This window comes from Taudactylus pleione, unplaced genomic scaffold (genome assembly GCF_031769625.1).
Source record: "Taudactylus pleione unplaced genomic scaffold, aTauple2 ptg000652l, whole genome shotgun sequence".
Lineage (NCBI taxonomy): Eukaryota > Metazoa > Chordata > Amphibia > Anura > Myobatrachidae > Taudactylus > Taudactylus pleione.
The window spans coordinates 2,656,858-2,670,968 of NW_028285054.1; the positions used below are offsets into that span (position 1 = coordinate 2,656,858).

A 14,111-nucleotide genomic window follows, 5' to 3' on the forward strand; every position below is an offset into this window, starting at 1 on the left:
GCTGTTTTTCTCATTGTAATGACATCACACTGAGAGAGATTCCTATGTTAGAGAGCAGGCTGTTTTTGTTGCCAGGCACTGTGGTGTGTGTCTGTAATCCCAGTTACTTGGGAGGCTGAGGTTGGAGGAGTGTTTGAGTCCAGGAGTTCTGGTCCCCATTGAGCTATGTTGATTGGGTGTTCACACTAAGTTCAGCATCAATATGGTGACTCTGGGGGAGCTCAGAGCTACCAGGTTGCTTAAAAAGAGGTGAACCGGCCCAGGTTGGAAACAGAGCAGGTCAAACCCCCTGTGCTTATCAGTAGTGGGATTGCACCTGTATAGAGCAGCCTGGACAACAAAGCACACCACAGTTACTTTATTATGTTGTTTTACTCATTAATTTTTATGATAATTTGATACCAGAGTGGTTAAAAATATTTATTATAATTTGTATATAGAGCAGCATGAACAACACAGCTCCATTGTATCATTACTGTAAGTTTTCTTGTTTTATATTATTGATTTTTTTTTTCCAGAACTGTGATTCTTAGATGATGTGCATCATTTTGTAAGCAAAAATAATGATGAACATTAAAGTTACCCATTTCCCACTGACTATATACAGTAACCCATTTGTTGATAACTACACAGTTACTATTTAAATAAAGTTTTTTTATCATTTGCCCATGAACATAATACTGTTATTATATAATGTCCAGTATGATGAAATATAAATATTCTACTAGAATTCTGTAGGCTGGTCCCATACTCGCACATTTACCACTTTTATGGCTCCAGCTTCATGCACATGTCCCATCAGATCATCAAAATAATGACTTCTGCACAGAGTATTTAAGGAGACATGGGTGCTGTTTTTCTTGTGGGCATCAGTAACTTGCCAATCAGTGAAATCATGTTAGTTAGGGATGTTTTCCATGTGATGTGGGTGGAGTGAGATATGTGGATGGGGATAGAGGCAATGATGTGAGGAGAGGGATAAAGGGGAGCGGAATAGCACAAAGCAAGAGTTAGATAGTGGAATAAGCTTTAAAAAATATATACCAGTAAAACTAATGGATGAGCGATTGTGGGGCACAGTGGCATGAGCAGTGCACATTTATATTTAGGCAGAGTATTCGCTCATAATGCAAAAGGCTATACAAAATCTAAATAAGCCATTGGCCATTAAAATATAAAGGATGTAGTTATAGTAATGGCCAGTAGATGGCATTGATAAGCTGTTTTTCTCATTGTAATGACATCACACTGAGAGAGATTCCTATGTTAGAGAGCAGGCTGTTTTCGTTGCCGGGCACTGTGGTGTGTGTCTGTAATCCCAGTTTCTTGGGAGGCTGAGGCTGGAGGAGTGTTTGAGTCCAGGAGTTCTGGTCCCCATTGAGCTATGTTGATTGGGTGTCCACACTAAGTTTAGCATCAATATGGTGACTCTGGGGGAGCTCAGAGCTACCAGGTTGCTTAAAAAGAGGTGAACCGGCCCAGGTTGGAAACAGAGCAGGTCAAACCCCCTGTGCTTATCAGTAGTGGGATTGCACCTGTGAATAACCAGTGTAGAACAGCCTGGACAACAAAGCACAACACAGTTTCTTTATTATGTTGTTTTACTCATTCATTTTTATGATAATTTGATACCAGAGTGGTTAAAAATATTTATTATAATTTGTATATAGAGCAGCATGAACAACACAGCTCCATTGTATCATTACTGTAAGTTTTCTTGTTTTATATTATTGAGTATTTTTTTTTTCAGAACTGTCATTCTTAGATGATGTGCATTATTTTGTAAGCAAAAATAATGATGAACATTAAAGTTACCCATTTCCCACTGACTATATACAGTAACCCATTTGTTGCTATCTACAGTTACTATTTAAATAACGGTTTTTTATCATTTGCCCATGAACATAATACTGTTATTATATAATGTCCAGTATGATGAAATATAAATATTCTACTAGAATTCTTTAGGCTGGTCCCATACTCGCACATTTACCACTTTTATGGCTCCTGCTTCATGCACATGTCCCATCAGATCATCAAAATAATGACATCTGCACAGAGTGTTTAAGGAGACATAGGTGCTGTTCTTCTTGTTGGCATCAGTGACTTGCCAACCAGTGAAATCATGTTAGTTAGGGATGTTTTGCATGTGATGTGGGTGGAGTAAGATATGTGGATGGGGATAGAGGCAATGATGTGAGGAGAGGGATAGAGGTGAGCGGAATAGCACAAAGCAAGAGTTAGACAGTGGAATAAGCTTTAAAAAATATATACCAGTAAAACTAATGGATGAGCGATTGTGGGGCACAGTGGCATGAGCAGTGCACATTTATATTTAGGCAGAGTATTCGCTCATAATGCAAAAGGCTATACAAAATCTAAATAAGCCATTGGCCATTAAAATATAATGGATGTAGTTATAGTAATGGCCAGTAGATGGCATTGATAAGCTGTTTTTCTCATTGTAATGACATCACACTGAGAGAGATTCCTATGTTAGAGAGCAGGCTGTTTTCCTTGCTGGGCACTGTGGTGTGTGTCTGTAATCCCAGCTGTTTGTGAGGCTGAGGCTGAAAGAGTGTTTGAGTCCAGGAGTTCTGGTCCCCATTGAGCTATGTTGATTGGGTGTCCACACTAAGTTCAGCATCAATATGGTGACTCTGGGGGAGCTCAGAGCTACCAGGTTGCTTAAAAAGAGGTGACCCGGCCCAGGTTGGAAACAGAGCAGGTCAAACCCCCTGTGCTTATCAGTAGTGGGATTGCACCCGTGAATAGCCAGTGTAGAGCAGCCTGGACAACAAAGCACAACACAGTTTCTTTATTATGTTGTTTTACTCATTAATTTTTATGATAATTTGATACCAGAGTGGTTAAAAATATTTATTATAATTTGTATATAGAGCAGCATGAACAACACAGCTCCATTGTATCATTACTGTAAGTTTTCTTGTGTTATATTATTGAGTATTTTTTTTTTCAGAACTTTCATTCTTAGATGATGTGCATCATTTTGTAAGCAAAAATAATGATGAACATTAAAGTTACCCATTTCCCACTGACTATATACAGTAACCCATTTGTTGCTAACTACACAGTTACTATTTAAATAAAGTTTTTTTATCATTTGCCCATGAACATAATACTGTTATTATATAATGTCCAGTATGATGAAATATAAATATTCTACTAGAATTCTGTAGGCTGGTCTCATACTCGCACATTTACCACTTTTATGGCTCCAGCTTCATGCACATGTCCCATCAGATCATCAAAATAATGACTTCTGCACAGAGTATTTAAGGAGACATGGGTGCTGTTTTTCTTGTGGGCATCAGTGACTTACCAACCAGTGAAATCATGTTAGTTAGGGATGTTTTGCATGTGATGTGGTGGGAGTGAGATATGTGGATGGGGATAGAGGCAATGATGTGAGGAGAGTGATAGAGGTGAGCGGAATAGCACAAAGCAAGAGTTAGATAGTGGAATAAGCTTTAAAAAATATATACCAGTAAAACTAATGGATGAGCGATTGTTGGTCACAGTGGCATGAGCAGTGCACATTTATATTTAGGCAGAGTATTCGCTCATAATGCAAAAGGCTATACAAAATCTAAATAAGCCATTGGCCATTAAAATATAAAGGATGTAGTTATAGTAATGGCCAGTAGATGGCATTGATAAGCTGTTTTTCTCATTGTAATGACATCACACTGAGAGAGATTCCTATGTTAGAGAGCAGACTGTTTTCATTGCCAGGCACTGTGGTGTGTGTCTGTAATCCCAGTTACTTGGGAGGCTGAGGTTGGAGGAGTGTTTGAGTCCAGGAGTTCTGGTCCCCATTGAGCTATGTTGATTGGGTGTCCACACTAAGTTCAGCATCAATATGGTGACTCTGGGGGAGCTCAGAGCTACCAGGTTGCTTAAAAAGAGGTGAACTGGCCCAGGTTGGAAACAGAGCAGGTCAAACGTCCTGTGCTTATCAGTAGTGGGATTGCACCTGTGAATAGCCAGTGTAGAGCAGCCTGGACAACAAAGCACAACACAGTTTCTTTATTATGTTGTTTTACTCATTCATTTTTATGATAATTTGATACCAGAGTGGTTAAAAAAAATTATTATAATTTGTATATAGAGCAGCATGAACAACACAGCTCCATTGTATCATTACTGTAAGTTTTCTTGTTTTATATTATTGAGTATTTTTTTTTCAGAACTGTCATTCTTAGATGATGTGCATCATTTTGTAAGCAAAAATAATGATGAACATTAAAGTTACCCATTTCCTACTGACTATATACAGTAACCCATTTGTTGCTATCTACAGTTACTATTTAAATAAAGTTTTTTTTATCATTTGCCCATGAACATAATACTGTTATTATATAATGTCCAGTATGATGAAATATAAATATTCTACTAGAATTCTGTAGGCTGGTCCCATACTCGCACATTTACCACTTTTATAGCTCCAGCTTCATGCACATGTCCCATCAGATCATCAAAATAATGACTTCTGCACAAAGTGTTTAAGGAGACATGGGTGCTGTTTTTCTTGTGGGCATCAGTGACTTACCAACCAGTGAAATCATGTTAGTTAGGGATGTTTTGCATGTGATGTGGTTGGAGTGAGATATGTGGATGGGGATAGAGGCAATGATGTGAGGAGAGGGATAGAGGTGAGCGGAATAGCACAAAGCAAGAGTTGGATAGTGGAATAAGCTTTAAAAAATATATACCAGTAAAACTAATGGATGAGCGATTGTGGGGCACAGTGGCATGAGCAGTGCACATTTATATTTAGGCAGAGTATTCGCTCATAATGCAAAAGGCTATACAAAATCTAAAAAAGCCATTGGCCATTAAAATATAAAGGATGTAGTTATAGTAATGGCCAGTAGATGGCATTGATAAGCTGTTTTTCTTATTGTAATGACATCACACTGAGAGAGATTCCTATGTTAGAGAGCAGGCTGTTTTCGTTGCCGGGCACTGTAGTGTGTGTCTGTAATCCCAGTTACTTGGGAGGCTGAGGCTGGAGGAGTGTTTGAGTCCAGGAGTTCTGGTCCCCATTGAGCTATGTTGATTGGGTGTCCACACTAAGTTCAGCATCAATATGGTGACTCTGGGGGAGCTCAGAGCTACCAGGTTGCTTAAAAAGAGGTGAACCGGCCCAGGTTGGAAACAGAGCAGGTCAAACCCCCTGTGCTTATCAGTAGTGGGATTGCACCTGTATAGAGCAGCCTGGACAACAAAGCACACCACAGTTACTTTATTATGTTGTTTTACTCATTAATTTTTATGATAATTTGATACCAGAGTGGTTAAAAATATTTATTATAATTTGTATATAGAGCAGCATGAACAACACAGCTCCATTGTATCATTACTGTAAGTTTTCTTGTTTTATATTATTGATTTTTTTTTTCCAGAACTGTGATTCTTAGATGATGTGCATCATTTTGTAAGCAAAAATAATGATGAACATTAAAGTTACCCATTTCCCACTGACTATATACAGTAACCCATTTGTTGATAACTACACAGTTACTATTTAAATAAAGTTTTTTTATCATTTGCCCATGAACATAATACTGTTATTATGTAATGTCCAGTATGATGAAATATAAATATTCTACTAGAATTCTGTAGGCTGGTCCCATACTCGCACATTTACCACTTTTATGGCTCCAGCTTCATGCACATGTCCCATCAGATCATCAAAATAATGACTTCTGCACAGAGTATTTAAGGAGACATGGGTGCTGTTTTTCTTGTGGGCATCAGTAACTTGCCAATCAGTGAAATCATGTTAGTTAGGGATGTTTTCCATGTGATGTGGGTGGAGTGAGATATGTGGATGGGGATAGAGGCAATGATGTGAGGAGAGGGATAAAGGGGAGCGGAATAGCACAAAGCAAGAGTTAGATAGTGGAATAAGCTTTAAAAAATATATACCAGTAAAACTAATGGATGAGCGATTGTGGGGCACAGTGGCATGAGCAGTGCACATTTATATTTAGGCAGAGTATTCGCTCATAATGCAAAAGGCTATACAAAATCTAAATAAGCCATTGGCCATTAAAATATAAAGGATGTAGTTATAGTAATGGCCAGTAGATGGCATTGATAAGCTGTTTTTCTCATTGTAATGACATCACACTGAGAGAGATTCCTATGTTAGAGAGCAGGCTGTTTTCATTGCCGGGCACTGTGGTGTGTGTCTGTAATCCCAGTTTCTTGGGAGGCTGAGGCTGGAGGAGTGTTTGAGTCCAGGAGTTCTGGTCCCCATTGAGCTATGTTGATTGGGTGTCCACACTAAGTTTAGCATCAATATGGTGACTCTGGGGGAGCTCAGAGCTACCAGGTTGCTTAAAAAGAGGTGAACCGGCCCAGGTTGGAAACAGAGCAGGTCAAACCCCCTGTGCTTATCAGTAGTGGGATTGCACCTGTGAATAACCAGTGTAGAACAGCCTGGACAACAAAGCACAACACAGTTTCTTTATTATGTTGTTTTACTCATTCATTTTTATGATAATTTGATACCAGAGTGGTTAAAAATATTTATTATAATTTGTATATAGAGCAGCATGAACAACACAGCTCCATTGTATCATTACTGTAAGTTTTCTTGTTTTATATTATTGAGTATTTTTTTTTTCAGAACTGTCATTCTTAGATGATGTGCATTATTTTGTAAGCAAAAATAATGATGAACATTAAAGTTACCCATTTCCCACTGACTATATACAGTAACCCATTTGTTGCTATCTACAGTTACTATTTAAATAACGGTTTTTTATCATTTGCCCATGAACATAATACTGTTATTATATAATGTCCAGTATGATGAAATATAAATATTCTACTAGAATTCTTTAGGCTGGTCCCATACTCGCACATTTACCACTTTTATGGCTCCTGCTTCATGCACATGTCCCATCAGATCATCAAAATAATGACATCTGCACAGAGTGTTTAAGGAGACATAGGTGCTGTTCTTCTTGTTGGCATCAGTGACTTGCCAACCAGTGAAATCATGTTAGTTAGGGATGTTTTGCATGTGATGTGGGTGGAGTAAGATATGTGGATGGGGATAGAGGCAATGATGTGAGGAGAGGGATAGAGGTGAGCGGAATAGCACAAAGCAAGAGTTAGACAGTGGAATAAGCTTTAAAAAATATATACCAGTAAAACTAATGGATGAGCGATTGTGGGGCACAGTGGCATGAGCAGTGCACATTTATATTTAGGCAGAGTATTCGCTCATAATGCAAAAGGCTATACAAAATCTAAATAAGCCATTGGCCATTAAAATATAATGGATGTAGTTATAGTAATGGCCAGTAGATGGCATTGATAAGCTGTTTTTCTCATTGTAATGACATCACACTGAGAGAGATTCCTATGTTAGAGAGCAGGCTGTTTTCCTTGCTGGGCACTGTGGTGTGTGTCTGTAATCCCAGCTGTTTGGGAGGCTGAGGCTGAAAGAGTGTTTGAGTCCAGGAGTTCTGGTCCCCATTGAGCTATGTTGATTGGGTGTCCACACTAAGTTCAGCATCAATATGGTGACTCTGGGGGAGCTCAGAGCTACCAGGTTGCTTAAAAAGAGGTGACCCGGCCCAGGTTGGAAACAGAGCAGGTCAAACCCCCTGTGCTTATCAGTAGTGGGATTGCACCCGTGAATAGCCAGTGTAGAGCAGCCTGGACAACAAAGCACAACACAGTTTCTTTATTATGTTGTTTTACTCATTAATTTTTATGATAATTTGATACCAGAGTGGTTAAAAATATTTATTATAATTTGTATATAGAGCAGCATGAACAACACAGCTCCATTGTATCATTACTGTAAGTTTTCTTGTGTTATATTATTGAGTATTTTTTTTTTCAGAACTTTCATTCTTAGATGATGTGCATCATTTTGTAAGCAAAAATAATGATGAACATTAAAGTTACCCATTTCCCACTGACTATATACAGTAACCCATTTGTTGCTAACTACACAGTTACTATTTAAATAAAGTTTTTTTATCATTTGCCCATGAACATAATACTGTTATTATATAATGTCCAGTATGATGAAATATAAATATTCTACTAGAATTCTGTAGGCTGGTCTCATACTCGCACATTTACCACTTTTATGGCTCCAGCTTCATGCACATGTCCCATCAGATCATCAAAATAATGACTTCTGCACAGAGTATTTAAGGAGACATGGGTGCTGTTTTTCTTGTGGGCATCAGTGACTTACCAACCAGTGAAATCATGTTAGTTAGGGATGTTTTGCATGTGATGTGGTGGGAGTGAGATATGTGGATGGGGATAGAAGCAATGATGTGAGGAGAGTGATAGAGGTGAGCGGAATGGCACAAAGCAAGAGTTAGATAGTGGAATAAGCTTTAAAAAATATATACCAGTAAAACTAATGGATGAGCGATTGTTGGTCACAGTGGCATGAGCAGTGCACATTTATATTTAGGCAGAGTATTCGCTCATAATGCAAAAGGCTATACAAAATCTAAATAAGCCATTGGCCATTAAAATATAAAGGATGTAGTTATAGTAATGGCCAGTAGATGGCATTGATAAGCTGTTTTTCTCATTGTAATGACATCACACTGAGAGAGATTCCTATGTTAGAGAGCAGACTGTTTTCATTGCCAGGCACTGTGGTGTGTGTCTGTAATCCCAGTTACTTGGGAGGCTGAGATTGGAGGAGTGTTTGAGTCCAGGAGTTCTGGTCCCCATTGAGCTATGTTGATTGGGTGTCCACACTAAGTTCAGCATCAATATGGTGACTCTGGGGGAGCTCAGAGCTACCAGGTTGCTTAAAAAGAGGTGAACTGGCCCAGGTTGGAAACAGAGCAGGTCAAACGTCCTGTGCTTATCAGTAGTGGGATTGCACCTGTGAATAGCCAGTGTAGAGCAGCCTGGACAACAAAGCACAACACAGTTTCTTTATTATGTTGTTTTACTCATTCATTTTTATGATAATTTGATACCAGAGTGGTTAAAAAAAATTATTATAATTTGTATATAGAGCAGCATGAACAACACAGCTCCATTGTATCATTACTGTAAGTTTTCTTGTTTTATATTATTGAGTATTTTTTTTTCAGAACTGTCATTCTTAGATGATGTGCATCATTTTGTAAGCAAAAATAATGATGAACATTAAAGTTACCCATTTCCTACTGACTATATACAGTAACCCATTTGTTGCTATCTACAGTTACTATTTAAATAAAGTTTTTTTTATCATTTGCCCATGAACATAATACTGTTATTATATAATGTCCAGTATGATGAAATATAAATATTCTACTAGAATTCTGTAGGCTGGTCCCATACTCGCACATTTACCACTTTTATAGCTCCAGCTTCATGCACATGTCCCATCAGATCATCAAAATAATGACTTCTGCACAAAGTGTTTAAGGAGACATGGGTGCTGTTTTTCTTGTGGGCATCAGTGACTTACCAACCAGTGAAATCATGTTAGTTAGGGATGTTTTGCATGTGATGTGGTTGGAGTGAGATATGTGGATGGGGATAGAGGCAATGATGTGAGGAGAGGGATAGAGGTGAGCGGAATAGCACAAAGCAAGAGTTGGATAGTGGAATAAGCTTTAAAAAATATATACCAGTAAAACTAATGGATGAGCGATTGTGGGGCACAGTGGCATGAGCAGTGCACATTTATATTTAGGCAGAGTATTCGCTCATAATGCAAAAGGCTATACAAAATCTAAAAAAGCCATTGGCCATTAAAATATAAAGGATGTAGTTATAGTAATGGCCAGTAGATGGCATTGATAAGCTGTTTTTCTTATTGTAATGACATCACACTGAGAGAGATTCCTATGTTAGAGAGCAGGCTGTTTTCGTTGCCGGGCACTGTAGTGTGTGTCTGTAATCCCAGTTACTTGGGAGGCTGAGGCTGGAGGAGTGTTTGAGTCCAGGAGTTCTGGTCCCCATTGAGCTATGTTGATTGGGTGTCCACACTAAGTTCAGCATCAATATGGTGACTCTGGGGGAGCTCAGAGCTACCAGGTTGCTTAAAAAGAGGTGAACCGGCCCAGGTTGGAAACAGAGCAGATCAAACCCCCTGTGCTTATCAGTAGTGGGATTACACCTGTGAATAGCCAGTGTAGAGCAGCCTGGACAACAAAGCACAACACAGTTTCTTTATTATGTTGTTTTACTCATTCATTTTTATGATAATTTGATACCAGAGTGGTTAAAAATATTTATTATAATTTGTATATAGAGCAGCATGAACAACACAGCTCCATTGTATCATTACTGTAAGTTTTCTTGTTTTATATTATTGAGTATTTTTTTTTCCAGAACTGTCATTCTTAGATGATGTGCATTATTTTGTAAGCAAAAATAATGATGAACATTAAAGTTACCCATTTCCCACTGACTATATACAGTAACCCATTTGTTGCTATCTACAGTTACTATTTAAATAAAGGTTTTTTATCATTTGCCCATGAACATAATACTGTTATTATATAATGTCCAGTATGATGAAATATAAATATTCTACTAGAATTCTGTAGGCTGGTCCCATACTCGCACATTTACCACTTTTATGGCTCCAGCTTCATGCACATGTCCCATCAGATCATCAAAATAATGACTTCTGCACAGAGTGTTTAAGGAGACATGGGTGCTGTTTTTCTTGTGGGCATCAGTGACTTACCAACCAGTGAAATCATGTTAGTTAGGGATGTTTTGCATGTGATGTGGTTGGAGTGAGATATGTGGATGGGGATAGAGGCAATGATGTGAGGAGAGGGATAGAGGTGAGCGGAATAGCACAAAGCAAGAGTTGGATAGTGGAATAAGCTTTAAAAAATATATACCAGTAAAACTAATGGATGAGCGATTGTGGGGCACAGTGGCATGAGCAGTGCACATTTATATTTAGGCAGAGTATTCGCTCATAATGCAAAAGGCTATACAAAATCTAAATAAGCCATTGGCCATTAAAATATAAAGGATGTAGTTATAGTAATGGCCAGTAGATGGCATTGATAAGCTGTTTTTCTCATTGTAATGACATCACACTGAGAGAGATTCCTATGTTAGAGAGCAGGCTGTTTTCCTTGCTGGGCACTGTGGTGTGTGTCTGTAATCCCAGCTATTTGGGAGGCTGAGGCTGAAGGAGAGTTTGAGTCCAGGAGTTCTGGTCCCCATTGAGCTATGTTGATTGGGTGTCCACACTAAGTTCAGCATCAATATGGTGACTCTGGGGGAGCTCAGAGCTACCAGGTTGCTTAAAAAGAGGTGAACCGGCCCAGGTTGGAAACAGAGCAGGTCAAACCCCCTGTGCTTATCAGTAGTGGGATTGCACCTGTGAATAGCCAGTGTAGAACAGCCTGGACAACAAAGCACAACACAGTTTCTTTATTATGTTGTTTTACTCATTCATTTTTATGATAATTTGATACCAGAGTGGTTAAAAATATTTATTATAATTTGTATATAGAGCAGCATGAACAACACAGCTCCATTGTATCATTACTGTAAGTTTTCTTGTTTTATATTATTGAGTATTTTTTTTTTCAGAACTGTCATTCTTAGATGATGTGCATTATTTTGTAAGCAAAAATAATGATGAACATTAAAGTTACCCATTTCCCACTGACTATATACAGTAACCCATTTGTTGCTATCTACAGTTACTATTTAAATAAAGGTTTTTTATCATTTGCCCATGAACATAATACTGTTATTATATAATGTCCAGTATGATGAAATATAAATATTCTACTAGAATTCTTTAGGCTGGTCCCATACTCGCACATTTACCACTTTTATGGCTCCTGCTTCATGCACATGTCCCATCAGATCATCAAAATAATGACTTCTGCACAGAGTGTTTAAGGAGACATAGGTGCTGTTCTTCTTGTTGGCATCAGTGACTTGCCAACCAGTGAAATCATGTTAGTTAGGGATGTTTTGCATGTGATGTGGGTGGAGTGAGATATGTGGATGGGGATAGAGGCAATGATGCGAGGAGAGGGATAGAGGTGAGCGGAATAGCACAAAGCAAGAGTTAGATAGTGGAATAAGCTTTAAAAAATATATACCAGTAAAACTAATGGATGAGCGATTGTTGGGCACAGTGGCATGAGCAGTGCACATTTATATTTAGGCAGAGTATTCGCTCATAATGCAAAAGGCTATACAAAATCTAAATAAGCCATTGGCCATTAAAATATAATGGATGTAGTTATAGTAATGGCCAGTAGATGGCATTGATAAGCTGTTTTTCTCATTGTAATGACATCACACTGAGAGAGATTCCTATGTTAGAGAGCAGGCTGTTTTCCTTGCTGGGCACTGTGGTGTGTGTCTGTAATCCCAGCTATTTGGGAGGCTGAGGCTGAAGGAGAGTTTGAGTCCAGGAGTTCTGGTCCCCATTGAGCTATGTTGATTGGGTGTCCACACTAAGTTCAGCATCAATATGGTGACTCTGGGGGAGCTCAGAGCTACCAGGTTGCTTAAAAAGAGGTGACCCGACCCAGGTTGGAAACAGAGCAGGTCAAACCCCCTGTGCTTATCAGTAGTGGGATTGCACCCGTGAATAGCCAGTGTAGAGCAGCCTGGACAACAAAGCACAACACAGTTTCTTTATTATGTTGTTTTACTCATTAATTTTTATGATAATTTGATACCAGAGTGGTTAAAAATATTTATTATAATTTGTATATAGAGCAGCATGAACAACACAGCTCCATTGTATCATTACTGTAAGTTTTCTTGTGTTATATTATTGAGTATTTTTTTTTCAGAACTGTCATTCTTAGATGATGTGCATCATTTTGTAAGCAAAAATAATGATGAACATTAAAGTTACCCATTTCCCACTGACTATATACAGTAACCCATTTGTTGCTATCTACAGTTACTATTTAAATAAAGTTTTTTTATCATTTGCCCATGAACATAATACTGTTATTATATAATGTCCAGTATGATGAAATATAAATATTCTACTAGAATTCTGTAGGCTGGTCCCATACTCGCACATTTACCACTTTTATGGCTCCAGCTTCATGCACATGTCCCATCAGATCATCAAAATAATGACTTCTGCACAGAGTGTTTAAGGAGACATGGGTGCTGTTTTTCTTGTGGGCATCAGTGACTTACCAACCAGTGAAATCATGTTAGTTAGGGATGTTTTGCATGTGATGTGGTTGGAGTGAGATATGTGGATGGGGATAGAGGCAATGATGTGAGGAGAGGGATAGAGGTGAGCGGAATAGCACAAAGCAAGAGTTGGATAGTGGAATAAGCTTTAAAAAATATATACCAGTAAAACTAATGGATGAGCGATTGTGGGGCACAGTGGCATGAGCAGTGCACATTTATATTTAGGCAGAGTATTCGCTCATAATGCAAAAGGCTATACAAAATCTAAATAAGCCATTGGCCATTAAAATATAAAGGATGTAGTTATAGTAATGGCCAGTAGATGGCATTGATAAGCTGTTTTTCTCATTGTAATGACATCACACTGAGAGAGATTCCTATGTTAGAGAGCAGGCTGTTTTCGTTGCCGGGCACTGTGGTGTGTGTCTGTAATCCCAGTTTCTTGGGAGGCTGAGGCTGGAGGAGTGTTTGAGTCCAGGAGTTCTGGTCCCCGTTGAGCTATGTTGATTGGGTGTCCACACTAAGTTCAGCATCAATATGGTGACTCTGGGGGAGCTCAGAGCTACCAGGTTGCTTAAAAAGAGGTGAACCGGCCCAGGTTGGAAACAGAGCAGGTCAAACCCCCTGTGCTTATCAGTAGTGGGATTGCACCTGTGAATAGCCAGTGTAGAGCAGCCTGGACAACAAAGCACAACACAGTTTTTTTATTATGTTGTTTTACTCCTTCATTTTTATGATAATTTGATACCAGAGTGGTTAAAAATTTTTATTATAATTTGTATATAGAGCAGCATGAACAACACAGCTCCAATGTATCATTACTGTAAGTTTTCTTGTGTTATATTATTGAGTTTTTTTTTTTTCAGAACTTTCATTCTTAGATGATGTGCATCATTTTGTAAGCAAAAATAATGATGAACATTAAAGTTACCCAT

The 14,111-nt window shown here is 38.4% G+C and overlaps 12 non-coding genes across 12 annotated transcripts; all 12 read left to right on the top strand.

Moving 5' to 3' along the window:
- The first annotated feature begins 70 nt into the window (after positions 1–70).
- LOC148478670 (signal recognition particle RNA) lies at positions 71–359 on the top strand. Its single transcript, XR_015872364.1, has one exon.
- A 930-nt stretch (positions 360–1,289) lies between these two features.
- Positions 1,290–1,589, top strand: LOC148478671 (signal recognition particle RNA). The gene has a single exon (XR_015872263.1).
- A 930-nt stretch (positions 1,590–2,519) lies between these two features.
- LOC148478672 (signal recognition particle RNA) lies at positions 2,520–2,819 on the top strand. The gene has a single exon (XR_015872221.1).
- Positions 2,820–3,751: 932 nt separating this feature from the next.
- On the top strand, positions 3,752–4,051 carry LOC148478673 (signal recognition particle RNA). Its single transcript, XR_015872151.1, has one exon.
- A 930-nt stretch (positions 4,052–4,981) lies between these two features.
- Positions 4,982–5,270, top strand: LOC148478674 (signal recognition particle RNA). Its single transcript, XR_015872348.1, has one exon.
- A 930-nt stretch (positions 5,271–6,200) lies between these two features.
- Positions 6,201–6,500, top strand: LOC148478675 (signal recognition particle RNA). The gene has a single exon (XR_015872274.1).
- Positions 6,501–7,430: 930 nt separating this feature from the next.
- Positions 7,431–7,730, top strand: LOC148478676 (signal recognition particle RNA). The gene has a single exon (XR_015872171.1).
- Positions 7,731–8,662: 932 nt separating this feature from the next.
- Positions 8,663–8,962, top strand: LOC148478677 (signal recognition particle RNA). Its single transcript, XR_015872135.1, has one exon.
- A 930-nt stretch (positions 8,963–9,892) lies between these two features.
- On the top strand, positions 9,893–10,192 carry LOC148478678 (signal recognition particle RNA). The gene has a single exon (XR_015872079.1).
- Positions 10,193–11,122: 930 nt separating this feature from the next.
- Positions 11,123–11,422, top strand: LOC148478679 (signal recognition particle RNA). The gene has a single exon (XR_015872044.1).
- A 930-nt stretch (positions 11,423–12,352) lies between these two features.
- Positions 12,353–12,652, top strand: LOC148478680 (signal recognition particle RNA). Its single transcript, XR_015872093.1, has one exon.
- A 929-nt stretch (positions 12,653–13,581) lies between these two features.
- Positions 13,582–13,881, top strand: LOC148478681 (signal recognition particle RNA). The gene has a single exon (XR_015872307.1).
- The last annotated feature ends 230 nt before the right edge of the window (positions 13,882–14,111 follow it).